Source organism: Nerophis ophidion, linkage group LG20, assembly GCF_033978795.1.
Source record: "Nerophis ophidion isolate RoL-2023_Sa linkage group LG20, RoL_Noph_v1.0, whole genome shotgun sequence".
Taxonomy (NCBI): Eukaryota; Metazoa; Chordata; class Actinopteri; order Syngnathiformes; family Syngnathidae; genus Nerophis; species Nerophis ophidion.
The window spans coordinates 47,260,806-47,280,129 of record NC_084630.1 but is presented as its reverse complement, the minus strand read 5'-3'; the positions used below and the strand labels follow the sequence as shown (position 1 = coordinate 47,280,129).

General features: G+C 37.6%; 1 protein-coding gene across 2 annotated transcripts in view; it reads right to left on the bottom strand.

Moving 5' to 3' along the window:
* Positions 1–2,590: 2,590 nt before the first annotated feature.
* Positions 2,591–19,324, bottom strand: part of LOC133539228 (protein kinase C beta type-like) — a 137,039-nt gene continuing 120,305 nt past the window's right edge. For both annotated transcript variants that reach the window (XM_061881401.1, XM_061881404.1), the window contains exon 18: positions 2,591–2,787. The gene's annotated coding sequence lies outside the window, so the exon portion shown is untranslated. The remainder of the gene's footprint in view (positions 2,788–19,324) is intronic.

Here is a 19,324-nt window from a genome sequence, read left to right as displayed (position 1 = left end):
GGTAGTAACGTGCTACATATACTCCGTTACATCTACTTGAGTAACCTTTGGGATAAATTGTACTACTAAGAGTAGTTTTTATGCAACATACTTTTACTTTTACTTGAGTATATTTATAGAGAAGAAACGCTACTTTTACTCTGTTCCATTTATCTACATTCAGCTAGCTATTCGCTACTTTTTTTTTTTAATCGATCTATTAATGTTTGTTTTGGTTTTTTAAAGTAGGATGTACGCATGCCTGCGTTTCATCAATCACATGCAGTCACTGGTGACGTTGGACCAATCAAACAGAGCCAGGCGGTCACATGACCCGACTTAAAAAAGTTGAAAAACTTATTAGGGTGTTACCATTTAGTGGTCAATTGTACGGAATATGTACTGTACTGTGTAAACTACTAATAAAAGTATCAATCAATCAATCAAAAGTGTAAAGGAAAAAAGACACTTTTTAGTTCAACCGTACTTCCCGTCAAAAGCCTAAAGACTGATCGCACATTTCCTGTCTTCACAATAAAAGTGCCGCTCCATCGCGCCTGCGCTAACAAAATAAGAGTCTCCGAAAGCCAGAGCAAACAGGCTAACAAGCTACGGAGTTTGCCGCCAATGTATTTCTTGTAAAGTGTATAAAAATGAATATGGAAGCTGGACAAATAAGATGCCAAAAACCAACGACTTTCATGTGGTATTAGACAAAAAGGAGGAACTTTTTTTTCTCCTGCATTTGAAAATGCGGACGTTATCAGCACTATACTGTCTGATTCCAATCAATACAAGTCATCAGAATCAGGTAATACACCAACTTATATTCTTGTCTTCATGAAAGATAGGAATCTATGTTAAACATGCATGTATATTCATTATAACACCTTTAACATGTGAACAAAAACGGCAAAATAATATAAATTATATACAGTATATATACATTTATGTATGTATATATATATATATATATCTGTATATATATATTATATGTGTGTGTATGTATATGATATGTGTGTATGTATATGATATGTGTGTGTATGTATATATGAGGTAGATCACCTCGACTTGGTCATTTACTAAGTAATTGATTAACTTTAAAAATCGTATTGGGGTGTTACCATTTAGTGGTCAATTGTACGGAATTTCTACTGTACTGTGCAATCTACTAATACAAGTTTCAATCAATCAATCAATCAATGCCTACTGAGCCTATGGTGCTGTTAAGTTATTGTGGCTCAATGTGCCTTAATTTTTATTTTATTTTAATGTAGTATTATTTGATATACATTATTGTTTTAGTTGCTTAAGAGATATTCCTGGCTATGAATTTGCTCATTGCTATTTTTATGTTTTTGTGCATTATATGTGGCCGTAATCATCAGTTACTCAGTACTTGAGTAGTTTTTTTCACAACATACTTTTTACTTTTACTCAAGTAAATATTTGGGTGACTACTCCTTACTTTTACTTGAGTAATAAATCTCTAAAGTAACAGTACTCTTACTTGAGTACAATTTCTGGCTACTCTACCCACCTCTGTATATATGTATGTATATATACATATATACACATGTATTTATACATACATACACATATATATGTATATATACATACATACGTATATGTATATATATATATATGTATGTGTATATATATACACATGTATATATACATACATACACATATATGTGTATATATACATACATACACATGTATATATATATATATATATATACACACACACACGTATATGTATATATACATACATACACACATATTTATATATACATATGTACATACATACACATATATGTATATATACTGTACATATACCTACACATATATATGTATATATATTCTTACATACATATGTATATATACATATATATGTATACATATATGTAGTTGTGTGTATATATACATATATTAGATCAATAAGATTGTAATAGATTAAATTACATTTGTTTTGATATAAACGTATATATTTGATTTGATGTATATGTATTTTTCTAAATTTTATATGTACTGTATATAATAAATGAAATTTCAAAATTCCATTTCTTGTGAAAGCAATTTGTATTTAAACAAGCCATCACTTATTTAAAAAAAGTATTACATTTTGATTTAATTTGTAATATTTATCATTTTAATCTAATTTAGATGCATACCCACTTATATTATTAATTTGATTGATTACACACATACACTGTGTACATATGTAAAATTCATCTTTTTTAGATATTAAACATATTATATATAATTGATTTCATCTTTAAACATATATATATATATATATATATATACATATATATATATATATATATATATATATATATATACACATGTATGCACAAACAGGGTTTTTTAAGCATCAACATGTTTTACCAGCATCAATTATTTTTCTCAATAATGCTAATTACTTTCACTTGTAATGTTCAACTTATAATTATTAGTAAAAAAAAACCAACATTAGACATATGTTTGTATTTCTGGACTGCAGATGTGAAAAATCCAATGAACAAAAGTTTTAAAAAACAGATTCTAAATAATGCTTCACTGTGTGTGATGTTAACAGCAATCCAGGAAGCAGAAGCAGAGGCAGGAGAATTATTATGAACTTTAATGTTGATGTGTCACGCGCAGGTGTATGACGGCGCATGCAACATGAAGATTTATTAGTTACACAATGTCTTTTAGCTTCATTTAGTAGAAAAGTCAGCCCCAACCTTCTCTTCCTTGCTGCCTTTTGCATAGTAGACATGAATGTTTCCTCTTTTCCTTCTTGCCGGGGACAAGCCACCACTGGTAAATGAGGGCAAAAAGAAGATGAGCTGACCTCCTCATTATTTACACAAACACACACACAATAAATCATTGACGGTTCATTCCACACAATCTCAAAAAGTGCCCTCTGACGTGTGCAAAGGAGAGACTAGCGACAGATACAGTATGGCATGCATAGAGGCGCTGCAGAGGAGAGACCACACACTTGTTCACTGTCTCTGGCAAAAGGGCATTTTAGGAAGAACTTTTCTTTTTGCATCAATGAAAGCCCTTTTCACCCGACCTGGCACCAACTCTGCGCTGACCCAAAGGTGGTAAATCAGCCGTGTCCGGCAGGGGTGTCCAAAGTGTGGCCCTGGGGTCATTTCTTTACGGCCCATTCCAAAGAATACATTAAAAAGTGGAATAAGAAAGCAAACATGTGAAATGTAGCGAAAGAAAGTTGCAACGTTAATAACTGTGGTAACACAAAACTGCCATGCAGGCTGCTCTTTAAACATGAATCCAAACAATCAAATTTGGTCTGTTCTTCACATCAGATATTACACTTAAAAAAAGAGAACTTTGTGGGAAAAAAAGATTTAAAAAAAAATGTAAAGACATATAACTGACGGATAGATCTAGAGTTGACCGTTCTACAGCAAGGTCGTCCAAAGTGTGGCCCGCAGCTAATATTTTACTGGCCCGCAACACATCATTCTAAAAATACTAAAACATTTTTTTTAAACATTAAAAAGTGGAATAAAAGAGCAAACAGGTGAAATACAACAAGGAAAAGTTGCATTGTTGACTTTAATACTTTAATAACACCATTTTTTTCATAATTTCTCAAAAAATAATAATGAATCAAAATCAATGTTGCTATAAATTATTGAATGATTTAAGGACAAAAAACAAACATAAAACCTTGAAAAATATGAAAATTATTGAAAAAATACCTTCTAATTATATACTAATTCTAATTATACTAATTATTCTATTGATTGTTATAATACATATATTAAAATAATTACACTCTATATATAGTGTATATATAGTATCATATGTATACTTACATATATATTTACACATATATATACATATATAGATTTACACACACACACACACACACACACACACACACAGACACATATATATATATATATATATATATATATATATATATATATGAGGCTGATATAGAGATTTAAGTGTTGAATGAAAAAAAATATTAAAAAAGCCTAACCTTTTTATAAGTGGGGCACTTTTGGATCCCCAAGAATTTTTGTGGAATTTAATAACTGTCTTTGATTAAAATAATAATAATACATTCAAATCAACTTTGCTATGAATTATTGACCAAAACTGTCAAATGCTCAAAAATAATATTGAATAAAATCAATGTTATGAATTATAGACCCATTTGAGGCTCCAATTATTTCACATCAATTATTACACTTCAAAAAATATATTTTTTAGGAAAAAAAAACATTAAAAAAACCCTATAAAAACGTATAACTGACAGATAGATCTGGAGGTAATCATTCTAGAGCAGGGGTAGGGAACCTATGGCTCTAGAGCCAGATGTGGCTCTTTTGATGACTGCACCTGGCTCTCAGATAAATCTTAGCTGACAAGAAATTAATAATTCCGCTGGTAATCAGTGTTAAAAATAACGTTCAAAATATAAAACATTCCCATGCATTTTAATCCATCCATCCGTTTCTACCGCACCTGTTCAAGAAATGGCATTAATGGTCAAAAGTGTTTTATTTATTATTGGTTAGCTTCAGAATAACAATGTTATTAAAAATAATAAGAGACTAATTATACTCTAAAAATGTTGGTCTTGCGTAAAAACGCATGCATTTAGTTGTCGTAATCCGGGAAAGTCCAAATGAAAGAGGAGGCGTAGAATTCTCTCGTCAGAGCGTGGGACGACACTGTACAAGGGTACAGGTCCACGGGTTTCTCCTCATTGAGCTAAATTGAATCCTGTCTCTGTTTAATTCCTTTCTTCTTGTCTGTTTAACAGATGTCATCAGTGTTTGAACCTGCCGGTTGTATTCGGTGTTATAAATATTAAAATGGCTCTCACGGAAATACATTTTTAAAATATTTGGCTTTCATGGCTCTCTCAGCCAAAAAGGTTCCCGACCCCTGCTCTAACGTATTGCAAATGGAGAGAAGCTTTTATATTGAATAGGGGAATGGAAAACTTCCTGTTGATTTTAGCTGGGGGTTGTCAGTGTATGAAATATAGGTCTAAGTGAGACCTACATTGAGGTTTTTGTTTCATGTGTCTCTGACATTCCTACTACTAACCACTAGGCCACTGAGCAGGTTTGCATGAATCAACCATTTTGCCTTTCTTACAAGGGGGCGTGGCAAGTAGGGGTTTTAATCTTTGGGCACCCAACGAGTGGATCCTAGTTCGATTCCTGGGTGACGATTGGTTTCAGGATTGATTCACCATTCAATGTACTATTTGCTAGAATGAAACTTTTTCACAACTGGATGAAAAACTCCTTCTGGTTGCATGGAATGGTCTTTTTTAAAAATGGATTCTTATTAACAAAAAATAGTTTTCATGCCAGGGGCTGACCCGACCCTGCCTAGAAGTTCCACTGTAGCTAAATGTTTGATATGAGTCTTCTAGAATGTTGGTCTTAACTTTTGTGCAGCAGTTGGTGAAACTTCTTTATTAAGTGAGTGGATCGGCTTTTCTTCTTTTGCCCATCAAATGTTGAGCAGAGAGACAAGTTGAAGTAGGAGTCAGAAGGCAAGTTGGACAAGGTCTGCTTTGGAAGACAAGACTTGCTGGTTGAGGTCTGCATGTACTGTACGTACTGTACATGACATATTGATGAGTGGATCAATCATGTGTTCACTGCTGCCCTCCAGTCTGGACTGACCTGACATGGACATCTTTGTTTATTACCTCCGCCAAGCCTGACAGGCAGACATGTTGGCAGCGCGGCACAAAAACCACGGGACATATTTCCACAAAATTTAGTCTGAAAAGGGAGAAAAAAATATTTTCCCCGCTTTTTAAAATTTCAGATTATGAGGACAGTGTTATCAGTCTCATATTGGGGGTCGACAGTGTAAGACGAAATGGGGCCCTTGGTGTTGGGTTTACCAGAACCTTTTTACACAACACTAGGGGCCCCACTCTTTTGGCACCTCACCTTCCAGTCAGCAGGCATCTGGCAATGTACAGTATTATTGCAGTCTTCCTACACCCAGCGTCCCCTAGAGGACTGCCCCAAAATATGTTTGTCAGCTGCAATACACTTTCCCACCACTTGTGGCAGTAATAAATGGGTTGTACTTGTATAGCGCTTTTCTACCTTCAAGGTACTCAAAGCGCTTTGACACTACTTCCACATTCACACACACATTCACACCCTGATGGAGGGAGCTGCCATGCAAGGCGCTAACCAGCGCCCATCAGGAGCAAGGGTCAAGTGTCTTGCTCAGGACACAACGGACGTGACGCCACGCCGTCCCCGTAATGACAATAGCAAACAAACAGAAGAAGTCTGGTGCTAAAGTCCGAGAGAAGTTTAAGTGCAAAACATTAGAACTAAATGGGTGAAGCGATATTTTTATTTGCACTTTAATTTTATTGACTGTTTATTTTAAAAATATTTGATTATTTATTGGCCCTTCTTTCGCAGTATTTATGATAGGTATTTATTTTTGTAATCAGCCGGACCTAACTTGATGATAATCTTTATGGTGATATCATTTGATACAATTTCTGCCGTCAAACTGTAAGTAGGTTAGACATCATTCTTAAATATGATTCAAATCAAGAGGGGCCTCGGGCCCCTATAGCAGGGGTGTCCAAACTTTTTCCACTGCACACGGAAAAATTACAGCATGCGGGGGCCATTTTGATATTTTTCATTTTCAAACCATTACAAAATATATGGATTCTTTTTTCTTCTTTTTTTTTTTACCTTTAGGGCTCCTGGGGACCATAAAGGTCTAAGTCAGGGGTGTCAAACTCAAATACAGAGCGGGCCAAAATTTTAAACTGAACAAAGCCGCGGGCCAAGGTTGAACAACTTAACCTTTTAATAGGGACCCAAACAAGTTTTGCATTGAATATTGAACAAGCAAGGCTTATATAACTTTATAGTGACATGCAAAATAGAGTTTCAAATAAACATAATAATATTAATAATTAAAAAATATCAATGGCATATCAAATTATATATTGTAGCGTCCCAGAAGTGTCAGTGCTGCAAGGGTTTCTGAGTATTTGTTCAGTTGTGTTTATGTCGTGTTACGGTGCGGATGTTCTCCCGAAATGTGTTTGTCATTCTTGTTTGGTGTGGCTTCACAGTGTGGCGCATATTTGTAACAGCGTTAAAATTGTTTATTCAGCCACCCTGAGTGTGACCTGATCAAGCATGCCTTGCATTAACTTTTGTGTGTGTAAAATCTGCTTATATTGTGTGACTAGGACGGCACAATGTTTGTATGTAGGAAAAACGGACGTGATGCAAGGTTGTAGAGAAGGCTAAAGGAAGTGCCATTCAAACAATATTGTTGTCCGGGTGGAAATCGGGAGAAATTTGGGAGAATGGTTCCCCCGGGATATTTTCAGGAGGGGCACTGAACTTCGGGAGTCTCGGGAGGGTTGGCAAGTATGAGGATTAGCGGTGTTAGAGCGGCATCGCCGCTGTAAAGTACCGGCAGGCCAACTCTAATGTTTAGTTTGATATTGCCTCAAGGGCCAAATGAAATTACACGACGGGCCAAATCTGGCCCGCGGGCCAAATCTGGCCCGCGGGCCAGAGTTTGACACCCATGGTCTAAGTCAATAAAATGTTACAAACAAGTCAAATTATTATTACTATTTTTTTTTAACCTTTACAGCAAATATTTACAGTATATCAACCTCAGGTTGATATAAAGTTAAAAAAAAAAAAAAAAAAAAAACCTTTCATGCCTTTTCTGTCAAAGACAACTTTGTTTTTATAATAAAACTGAAATATGCAGTATTTCCCCCACTGCCCAAAACATTCAGACAGCAATGTTAATGTGAAGAAATTAGAGACTTAAACACATCAATAATGCTGGACACCATTGATTTTAATTAATTATTATTTTTGAGTAATCACAGTAAAAAGATCAATAAAATCCCAATCAATAAAATCCCATTAAATATATTTGGGATCCAAAAGGTGCCCCACTCAGAAAGTGATGCATTTTTATTTTTATTTTTTTTACTATCAACACTTAAAGGGGAACATTATCACCAGACCTATGTAAGCGTCAATATATACCTTGATGGTGCAGAAAAAAGACCATGTATTTTTTTAACCGATTTCCAAACTCTAAATGGGTGAATTTTGGCGAATCAAACGCCTTTCTGTTTATCGGGCTGGAGGCGATGACGTCAGAATGTGACGTCGCCGAGGTAACACACTTGCCATTTTCATTTTCAACACATTACAAACACCAGGTCTCAGCTCTCTTATTTTCCGTTTGACTATTTTTTGGAACCTTGGAGACATCATGCCTCGACGGTGTGTTGTCGGAGGGTGTAACAACACTAACAGGGGGGGATTCAAGTTGCACCACTGGCCCAAAGATGCGAAAGTGTCTGCCGCCAGACCCCCATTGAATGTACCGGAGTGTCTCCACATTTGACCGGCGATGCTAAGGCAGACATGGCACAGAGATGTATGGATAACCCGCAGATGCATTTGCAATGATAGTCAACGAAATCACAAAGGTGAGTTTTGTTGATGTTGACTGCCAGCTAATCGATGCTAACATGCTAGGCTAATCGATGCTAACATGCTATTTACTGGCGGTGCTAAAGCAGACATGGCACAGAGATGTATGGATAACCTGCAGATGCATTTGCAACTATATTACGTTTCCTTCCACCCACTTTTAATGCGAAAAAAAAACCACTTACCAATCGACGGATTTAAGTTGCTCCAGTGTCAAAAGATGCGAAAGTCCTGATCGTTTGGTCCGCACATTTTACCGGCGATGCTAACGCAGCTATTCGGCCATGCTATGGCTATGAATAGCGTCAATAGCTATTCGCTCAATAGCTTCAGTTTCTTCTTCAATATTTTCATACTCCAACCATCTGTTTCAATACATGCTTAATCTGTTGAATCACTTAAATCGCTGAAATCCGAGTTTGAATCCGAGCTAATGTCGCTATATCTTGCTGTGGTATTCCCATTGTTTGTTTACATTGGCAGCACTGTATGACGTCACAGAAAAATGGCCAGTGTCTTCGCAGGGAGTCGAAAATAAGGCACTTTAAAGCTTTATTTAGGGATATTCCGAGACCGGTAAAATTTTGAAAAAAAGTTCAAAAAATACAACAAGCCACTGGGAACTGATTTTTATTGTTTTTAACCCTTTTGAAATTGTGATAATGTTCCCCTTTAAGGTGGCATGGTCGACGGTGTCGAACGCAGCAGACAGATCTAAAAGCACCAGGACGACATATTTGCCAAAATCAGTTGACAGGAGGATATCGTTAAAAACTTTTAGAAGCGCTGACTCTGTGCTGTGGAGGGCTTTAAAAACTGAACTGGAACAGCTCAGTGATACCATTATCCTCTAAGAAGGGCAACAACTGACTGTAGACAACCTTCTCTAATATTTTCTGTAATATAATACGAGATCAACTTCAGATATATCTGTGCCTTTTAAGTTTGAACTATGATTTTGTTTGTTTTATGCTCTCTTGTGGAAGAAAATGCTGATGATTTTGTAAGGCAACCACACAATATTTGCAATATTTTCCACATAAAAATATTTGAAATAATTGGAGCATTGAATAGGTCAATAATTCATTATAAAATTGATTTTTTGTAAAAAAAAAAAATAATCCATGGCAAAAAAAATAAAATAAAATAAAGATAGACAAAAGAAAAAAAAACAGCCTGCATCGCAGCTTTGTGTCAACATTGCAACTTTTTTTTTAGTTAGATTTCACCTCATTCCACTTTTTTAAATTTTTGCAATAGCATTTCCAGAATGTGTGGCGGGCTGGTGAACAATTAGCTGCGGGCCCCAAATGGCCCCCGGGCCTCACTTTGGACACCCCTGGTCTATAGTATTTGGTTGAAAAGTTGGGCCCTCGAAGTCAAGAAGGTTAAAAACCCTTGTATTATTTGCTGTAATGATTTTAGAACATTGGTGTCAAACTCTGGCCCGCGGGCCAAATTTGGCCCGCCGTGTAATTTTATTTGGCCCTTGAGGCAATATCAATTTAACATTAGAGCTGGCCCACCGGTATTAGACATCGACAGTGCCGCTGTAACATCGCATTCACCGCTAATACTCATACTTGCCAACCCTCCCATTTTTCCCGGGAGACTCCCAACGTTCACTGCTCCTCCCGAAAATCAACCATTCTCCTGAATTTCTCCCAAATTTCACCCGGAAAACAATAATGGGTGCGTGCTTCTAAGTCACTGCCTTTAGCGTTCCCTGCAACCTGTCATCACGTCCGCTTTTCCTCCATACAAACAGCGTTCCGGCCCAGTCACATGAATATTTGCGGGGTTTTACACACACACAAGTGAATGCAAGGCATACTTGGTCAACAGCCATACAGTTCACACCGAGGGTGGCCGTATAAACAACTTTAACACTGTTACAAATATGCGCCACACTGTGAACCCACACAAAACAAGATTGACAAACACATTTCGGCAGAACATCCGCACCGTAACACAACATAAACACAATGGAACAAACACCCAGAACTCCTTACAGCACTAACTCCAGGTATCTGGCTTGGGCACATCACATTAGATCAGTGTCAGGCCTGAATGGTTGATTTATTAATTGTTATTTTATTTTCAAATTTAATAGCCTGTGGAAAAAGTTAATTTTGATATTTTCCTCAGAAGTCTGCAAATAGAAAAGAGGCATTATATTATTGATTTAAATTGTATTTAATATATCATTGATGATTTTCCGTTTGTTTTTTGAAAGTTGATTTTGCACCATTAAGTTATGTGTTATAGCAAATTAGTTCAGCAAATTGAGAAGTAATCAACGTTTTATTCATGCACATTCTCTTGCTACTTCAAGGCTTGAATGTTTGATTTATTCATTATTATTTTATTTTCAAATGTATTATCAGCCTGTGGAATTTTTTTTTTTGATGTTTACCTCAGAACGCTGCAAGTAGATAATAGGCATTCCATTTTCATTAAAATTTTATTTGATATTCCATTGATATTTTTTAAATATTATTATTTGAAACTGGATTTTACATGTCATATAAAGTTATATAAGCCTTGCTTGCTCGATATTCACAGCAAAACTTATTTGGGTCCCTATTAAAGGTTAATTTGTTCAACTTTGGCCCGCGGCTTTGTTCAGTTTTAAATTTTGGCCCACTCTGTATTTGAGTTTGACACCCCTGTTCTAGAAAAAGCTTCCTCTGCTTGCACGGAGATGGCCAGAAAACATTTTGTTAAAAATGGATTATTAAAAAAAAAAAAATGTTTTTGAAGATTATGAATCAATTTGGAATCCAGATGAGATAAAACATGATCCAGTTTCACTTCATTTGCTCCAAAAATGATTATTTATGTACGACAAATCTATCTATTTTTGTACATCTACATGTATATACAAAAGCATTGAAGTTGTCACCTTGTGTAAACGCTAAATAAAAAGAGAATACAACAAATCCTTTTCAACTTATATTCAATTGAATAGACTGCAAAGACAAGATATTTCATCTTCACACCGACAAACTTTGTGATTTTTTTTGCAAATATTAGCTCATGCCTGCTACATGTTTCAAAAAAGCTGGCACAAGTGGCAAAAAAGAGTGAGAAAGTTGAGGAACGCTCTTATTTGGAACATGCCACAGGTGAACAGGCTAATTGGGATCAGGTGGGTGCCATGATTGGCTATAAAAGCAACTTCCGTGAAATGCTCACTCGTTCACAAACAAGGACGGGGCGAGGGTCACCACTTTGTCAACAAATGCCTGAGCAAATTGTTGAAGAACAACATTTCTCAAGCAGCTATAGCAAGGAATTGAGGGATTTCACCATAAAAAGGTTGAGAGAATGTGGAGAAATCACTGCACGTAAGCCATGATATTACGCACCTTCCATCCCTCAGGCATCAAAAAGCCACGTCAGCGTGTAAAGGATATCACCACACAGGCTCAGGGACACTTCGTAAAACCCCTGTCAGTAACTAGAGTTGGTCGCTACATCTGCAGGTGCAAGTTAAAACTCCACTATGCAAAGCCAAAGCCATTTATCAACAACACCCGTAAACGCTTAGCTGAGCCCGAGCTCAAGATGGACTGATGCAAAGTGGAAAAGTGTTCTGTGGTCTGACGAGTCCACATTTCAAGTTGTTTCTGGAAACTGTGGACCGAAGAGGAAAAGAACCATGGGGACTGTCCCAGGGTGTAAAAGTCAGCATGTGTGATGGTATGGGGGTGTATTAGTGGCTAACTTACACATCTGTGAAGGCACCATTAATGCTGAAAGGTACATGTATATGGTGTTATCATGGACGCCCCTGTTTATTTCAGCAAGACCATGCCAAGCCAGGTGTTACAACAGCGTGGCTTTATAGTAAAAGAGTGCGGGTACTAGACTGGCCTGCCTGTAATCCAGACATTGAAAATGTGTGAAGGCTAAAATATGAGGCAGGAGACTGTTGAACAACTTAAGCTGTACATCAAGCAAGAATGGGAAAGAATTCCACTTCAAAAATGTGTCTCCTCAGTTCCCAAACCTTTACCGAGTGTTGTTAAAAGGAAAGGCCATGTAACACACTGGTAAAAATGCCTTTTTTGCAATGTGTTGCTGCCATTCAGTTCTAACTTCATGAAAGTTTGTCAGTGTGAACATGAAATATCTTGTCTTTGCAGTCTATTCAGTTGAATAGAAGTTGAAAATGATTTGCAAAAGACTGCTTTTGGGGTTTTTACTGGAGTGATATGTCCTCATGTCTTACAGATACTTCCCAGTCCAACATGACTTGTCTCATGTCTTGTTTGGCAAATGGGGATCAAAAGCCCAATTTTCAGCACTTTTAGTTCCCTTTCACTGTTGTGTGCGAACCTCGTTTACACCAAACATAATCCACCTTCAGACGTAGCATCAGAGGCTAACAGGCTTTTGCAACATTTGACTTCACAATGTCAACAACATCCAGTTGCAATTGAATGGGCTTCACCCCTCAGGATGTTAAATTGCAATTAGAATGACAGCAATTGCAAGTGCAGTTCCAATAACGGCCAGTCAGAGAAATTCCACTTTAGCCAAGTAGCAGGAAGACGTTCATGTTTTCATCAACACTTTAAAACAACTTATCTGAAAGCAAAATGATTCATGACTTAAACCTACAAAACTACAATTCAAGCATGCTAACTCATAGCTAGCTCCGAGTAACAATAGCCATGACTATATTTTGTCAACAAAAGTGGCAAAAATGTTGAGTTAGCATAGCCACGTAGCTCCAAGTGACAACATCTATTACATTTACTTTTAAACTGTACCCGCAAAAGTGGCTAAAATGCTAACACTTAGCATGATAGCTTCAAGTAACAATACCCTTGACTGTTTTATACTGTGCCTGCAAAGGTGGCTGAAATGCTAACACTTAACATGGTATTGAGATCGCTTCAAGTAACAATAGCCTTGACTTTTACCCATAAAAGTGGTTAAAATGCTCAAATTTAACATGCTAGCAAGAGTGTGCTGAATAACATTACCCATAACTTTTTGTGGTACACTGTACCTATAAAAGTTGCTAAAATGCTAACAGTTAACATGTAACAACATCTATTCCATGTTGTTTCATACAGTGGGCCTACCTACACAAGTGGATCAAATGCTAAGAGTTAGCATGCTAGCTTCAAGTAACAATATCTACGACTGTTTAATACTGTACCCGCAAAAGTGGCTAAAATGCTAACAGTTAACATGCTGGCCAGACAGCTCCAATGAACAATATCTATTAAATTTAGTTTTATACTGTGGGGCTACCTACACAAGTGGATAAAATGCTAACAGTTAGCATACTAGCTTCAGGTAACAATATCCATGACTACAAAAGTGGCTAAAAAGTTAAATGTAAACAAGATTGCACCGAGGTCAATATCCATGACATTTAGTTGTGTACTGTACCTACAAAAGTGGCTAAATGCTAACAGTTAACATGTTAGCCGTTAGCCCGAAGTAACAATATCCATGACTTTGTTTTATACTGTCCTCGCAAAAGTAGCTAAAATGCTAAGAGACAACATGCTTGTTTCAAATAATATCCATGACTTTGTTTTATACCGTCCTCGCAAAAGTGGCTAAAATGCTTAGAGATAGCATGTTTGCTTCAAATAATATCCATGACTTTGTTTTACACTGTACCCGCAAAAGTGGCTAAAATGCTAACAGTTAGCATGCTAGCTTCAAGTAACAATACCTTTTTGTTTTATACCTTGCCTATAAAAGTGGCTAAAATGCCAAGTTAACTTGCAAGCCAGATAGCCCGAAGTAACAATATCCATGACTTTGTTTTATACTGTCCTCGCAAGTGGCTAAAATGCTAAGAGATAGCATGCTTGAGATAGGCGCCAGCGCCCCCCGCGACCCCGAAAGGGAATAAGCGGTAGAAAATGGATGGATGGATGGACTTTGTTTTATACTGTACCCGCAAAAGTGGTTAAAATGCTAACACTCAGCATGCTAGCTTCAAGTAACAATATCCACAACTTTGTTTTATACTGTACCCGCAAAAGTGGGCTAAAATGATAACAGTTAGCATGCTAGCTTCAAGTAACAATATCCATGACTTTGTTTTATATTGTCCTCGCAAAAGTGGCTAAAATGCTAAGAGATAGCATGCTTATTTCAAATAATATCCATGACTTTGTTTTATACTATACCCGCAAAAATGGCTAAAATGCAAACACTCAGCATGCTAGCTTCAAGTAACAATATCCACGACTTTGTTTTATACTGTATCCGCAAAAGTGGGCTAAAATGCTAACAGTTAGCATGCTAGCTTCAAGTAACAATATCTTTTTGTTTTATACCTTGCCTACAAAAGTGGCTAAAATGCCAAGTTAACTTGCAAGCCAGATAGCCCGAAGTAACCATATCCATGGCTTTGTTTTATATTGTCCTCGCAAAAGTGGCTAAAATGCTAAGAGATAGCATGCTTGTTTCAAATAATATCCATGACTTTGTTTTATACTGTACCTGCAAAAGTGGTTAAAATGCTAACACTCAGCATGCTAGCTTCAAGTAACAATATCCACGACTTTGTTTTATACTGTATCCGCAAAAGTGGGCTAAAATGGTAACAGTTAGCATGCTAGCTTCAAGTAACAATATCCATGACTTTGTTTTATATTGTCCTCGCAAAAGTGGCTAAAATGCTTAGAGATAGCATGCTTGTTTCAAATAATATCCATGACTTTGTTTCATACCGTACCTGCAAAAGAGGCTAAGATGCTAACACTCAGCATGCTAGCAAGATAGCTCCAACCAACAATAGCCATGACTTTGCTTTATACTGTACTCGCAAAAGTGACTAAAATGCTAACGGTTAGCATGCCAGATTCGGGTAACAATATGCATGACTTTGTTTTATAGGGTACCCGCAAAAGTGGCTAAAATGCTAACACTCAGCATGCAAACTCCAAATAACAACAGCCATGACTTTTACCTATAAAAGTGGCTAAAATGTTAACGCAGTTAACATGCTAGCAAGATAGGGCCAAGTAGCAATACCTAGGACTTGCTGTTGTTTATCCTACTTACAAAAGTGCTAAAAGTTAATTTGCTGGCCAGATAGCCCAAAGTAAGAATATTCAAGACTTTGTTTTATATTGTACCCGCAAAAGGGGCTAAGATGCTAACACTCAGCATGCTAGTAAGATAGCTCCAACTAACAATAGCCATGACTTGACTATAAAAGTGGCTAAAATGCTAACAGTTAACATGCTAACAAGATAGCTCCAAGGACTTTTTTTTATACCTAGAAAAATTTACTCAAATGTGAACACTTACCATACTGTTAATTTAATTAACTACAAAATAATTGTTTATGGAATATCTCAATAGTGAATGTAAGAAATGTGTTTATGAAAGATGTAAAGCATGATTCACACCAAAATCATTGGAATTTCAACTCGACTTCCTTCAATTCGAATTGCAATTTGACTTCCTGTTTGCAACCTCAACTCAAACCCAGGGAATGAATGTGGATTGTGGAATGTGGATTGTGGAATGTGGAATGTGGGAGAAATCCTCAGTTGAATTGAGAATATGACACCATTTGAGGCGGCATGTTGCGCTCTGATGTCCTTTGAAACAATGGCAAATGATTCCGAGGACTAAGAACCGGTTCTGACCAAGAACCACTTTGGCCGTGTACTCAACACCCAACACTAAGTGCCAACTTTTTGAACCGAGGGCCCCATATTAAAAAAATCAAAGGACGTGTGGCCCCTTTGAAGCTTTGTAATGGAGGGGACAGAAGTTAACACTGATAACATGTACTGTTAGAAAAAAGTTACTTTGGATGTTTAAATAAAATAAACATTTCACTTTTTCTTCATGGCTTTATACCTTTTTTGCGTGGAAATTTTACTTTAAGAGCAGGGGTGTCCAAAGTGTGGCCCAGGGGCCATTTGTTAATGGCACACGCCACATTGTAAAAATACTATTTCAAGAAACAAACAAAAGATCAAATAGGTGAAATGTAACCACAAAAAGTTGCAATGTTGACCAACAATATATATGTTGACCACATAAACTCTGGCAATGGACCCTGTGTGTGTGTATATATGTATATATATATATATATATATATATATATATATATATATATATATATATATATATATATATATATATGTACAGGTGCTGGTCATATTATTAGAATATCATGAAAAAGTTGATTTCATTAATTCCATTTAGAAAGTCAAACTTGAAGAATGTATACATTCATTCCAAACAGACTGATACATTTCAAGTGTTTTTTGCCAAAAAGGAGACGATTATAGTTGACAACCAATGAAAACCCGAAATTCAACATCTCAGAAAATTAGAATATGGTGAAAAGGTCAGATATTGAAGACACCTGGTGCCACACTCTAATTAGCTAACTAACTCAAAACACCTGGAAAAGCTTTAAATGGTCTCTTGTTTTGATTCTGTATGACAGACCATCATGGGGAAGACTGCTGACTTGACAACTGTCCAAAAGATGACCATTGATACTTTAAAGAAGGAGGGCAAGACACAAAAGGTCATTGCCAAAGAGGTTGGATGTTCCCAGAGCTCTGTGTCCAAGCACATTAATAGAGAGGCGAAGGGAAGACAAAGATGTGGTAGAAAAAAGTGTACAAGCAAGAGGGATAACCGCGCCCTGGAGATGATTGTCAAACAAAACCGATTCAAAAATGTGGGGGAGATCCACAAAGAGTGGACTGCAGCTGGAGTCAGTGCTTCAAGAACCACCACCCACCGACGTATGCAAGATATGGGCTTTAGCTGTCGCATTCCTTGTGTTAAGCCACTCTTGAATAAGAGACAACGTCAAAAGCGTCTCGCCTGGGCTCAAGACAAAAAAGACTGGACTGCTGCTGAGTGGTCCAAAGTTATGTTTTCAGATGAAAGTACATGTTGTATCTCCTTTGGAAATCAAGGTCCCAGAGTCTGGAGGAAGACAGGAGAGGCACAGAATCCACGTTGCCTGAAGTCCAGTGTCAAATTTCCACAATGGGTAATGGTCTGGGGTGCCATGTCATCTGCTGGTGTTGGTCCACTGTGTTTCCTGAGGTCTAGGGTCAATGCAGCAGTCTACCAGGAAACTTTATGCTGCCCGCCGCGGACCAATTTCGTGGAGGTGAAGATTTCATTTTCCAACATGACTTGGCACCTGCACACAGTGCCAAATCTACCAGTACCTGGTTTAAGGACCATGGTATCCCTGCTCTTGATTGGCCTGCAAACTCACCTGACCTTAACCCCATAGAAAACCTATGGGGTATTGTGAAGCGGAAGATGCGAGATGCCAGAGCCAACACTGCTGAAGAGCTGAAGGCCACTATTAAATCAACCTGGGCTCTCATAACACCTGAGGAGTGCAACAGACTGGTGGACTCCATGCCACGCCGTATTGCTGCAGCAATTCAGGCAAAAGGAGCTGCAACTAAGTATTGATTGCCGTACATGCTGAAACATTCCATGTTCATACTTTTCAGTTGGCCCACATTTCTAAAAAATATTTTTGGGTACTAGTCGTAACTAGTATTCTAATTTTCTGAGATACTGAATTTGGGATTTTCAGTAATTGTCAGTACTAATCATCAACATTTAAAGAAATAAAAATTTCAAATATATCACTATGTGTGTAATGAATTGATATAATATGTAAGTTTCACGTTCTGAATATAATCACTGAAATAAATCAACTTTTTCATGATATTCTAATAATATGAACAGCACCTGTATGTATGTTATGCCATTGTTTACAAAGTTGGTAAATAAATAACCAAAACATGTATATTTTGTTGTTTTCTTACTGTACCTAAAATGAACCGAACTGCTCTAAACCGAGGTATGTACGGAACCAACATTTTTGTGTACCGGTACACCCCTAATATATATATATATATATATATATATATATATATATATATATATATATATACTAAAAATAAATTGGACACCCCTGATCTAGAGATTCAAACGTAAACACTAAACTTGAGGAGAGCCCTAAAGGATAAAAAAGTTGAGCTATCATATTGATTTTGACAATGACAAGTATCAAAATGGACCCCACATGCTTTGATTTTTCAGTGTGCGACCCCCAGTGTATGAAGTGTGGACCCCCCAGGGGAAGAAGTGTGGACATCAGTGGATGAAGTGTGGACCCCCCAGTGGAAGAAGTGTGGACACCCCAGGGGAATAAGTGTGGACCCCCCAGGGTAATAAGTGTGGACCCCCCAGTGGAAGAAGTGTGGACCCCCAGTGTATGAAGTGTGGACACCCCAGTGGAAGAAGTGTGGACACCCCAGAGGAAGAAGTGTGGACCCCCCAGTGGGTGAAGTGTGGACCCCCCAATGGAAGAAGTGGGGACCCCCAGGGGAAGAAGTGTGGACCCCCCAATGGAAGAAGTGGGGAACCCCAGGGGAAGATGTGTGGACCCCCCCAGAGGAAGAAGTGTGGACCCCCCAGTGGAAGAAGTGTGGACACCCCAGGGGATGAAGTGTGAACACCCCAGTGGAAGAAGTGTGGACCCTCCAGTGGAAAAAGTGTGGACACCCCAGGGGAAGATGTGTGGACCCCCCCAGAGGAAGAAGTGTGGACACCCCAGTGGATGAAGTGTGGACTCCCCAGTGGATGAAGTGTGAACACCCCAGTGGAAGAAGTGTGGACACCCCAGGGGATGAAGTGTGAACACCCCAGTGGAAGAAGTGTGGACCCTCCAGTGGAAGAAGTGTGGACACCCCAGGGGAAGATGTGTGGACCCCCCAGAGGAAGAAGTGTGGACACCCCAGTGGATGAAGTGTGGACTCCCC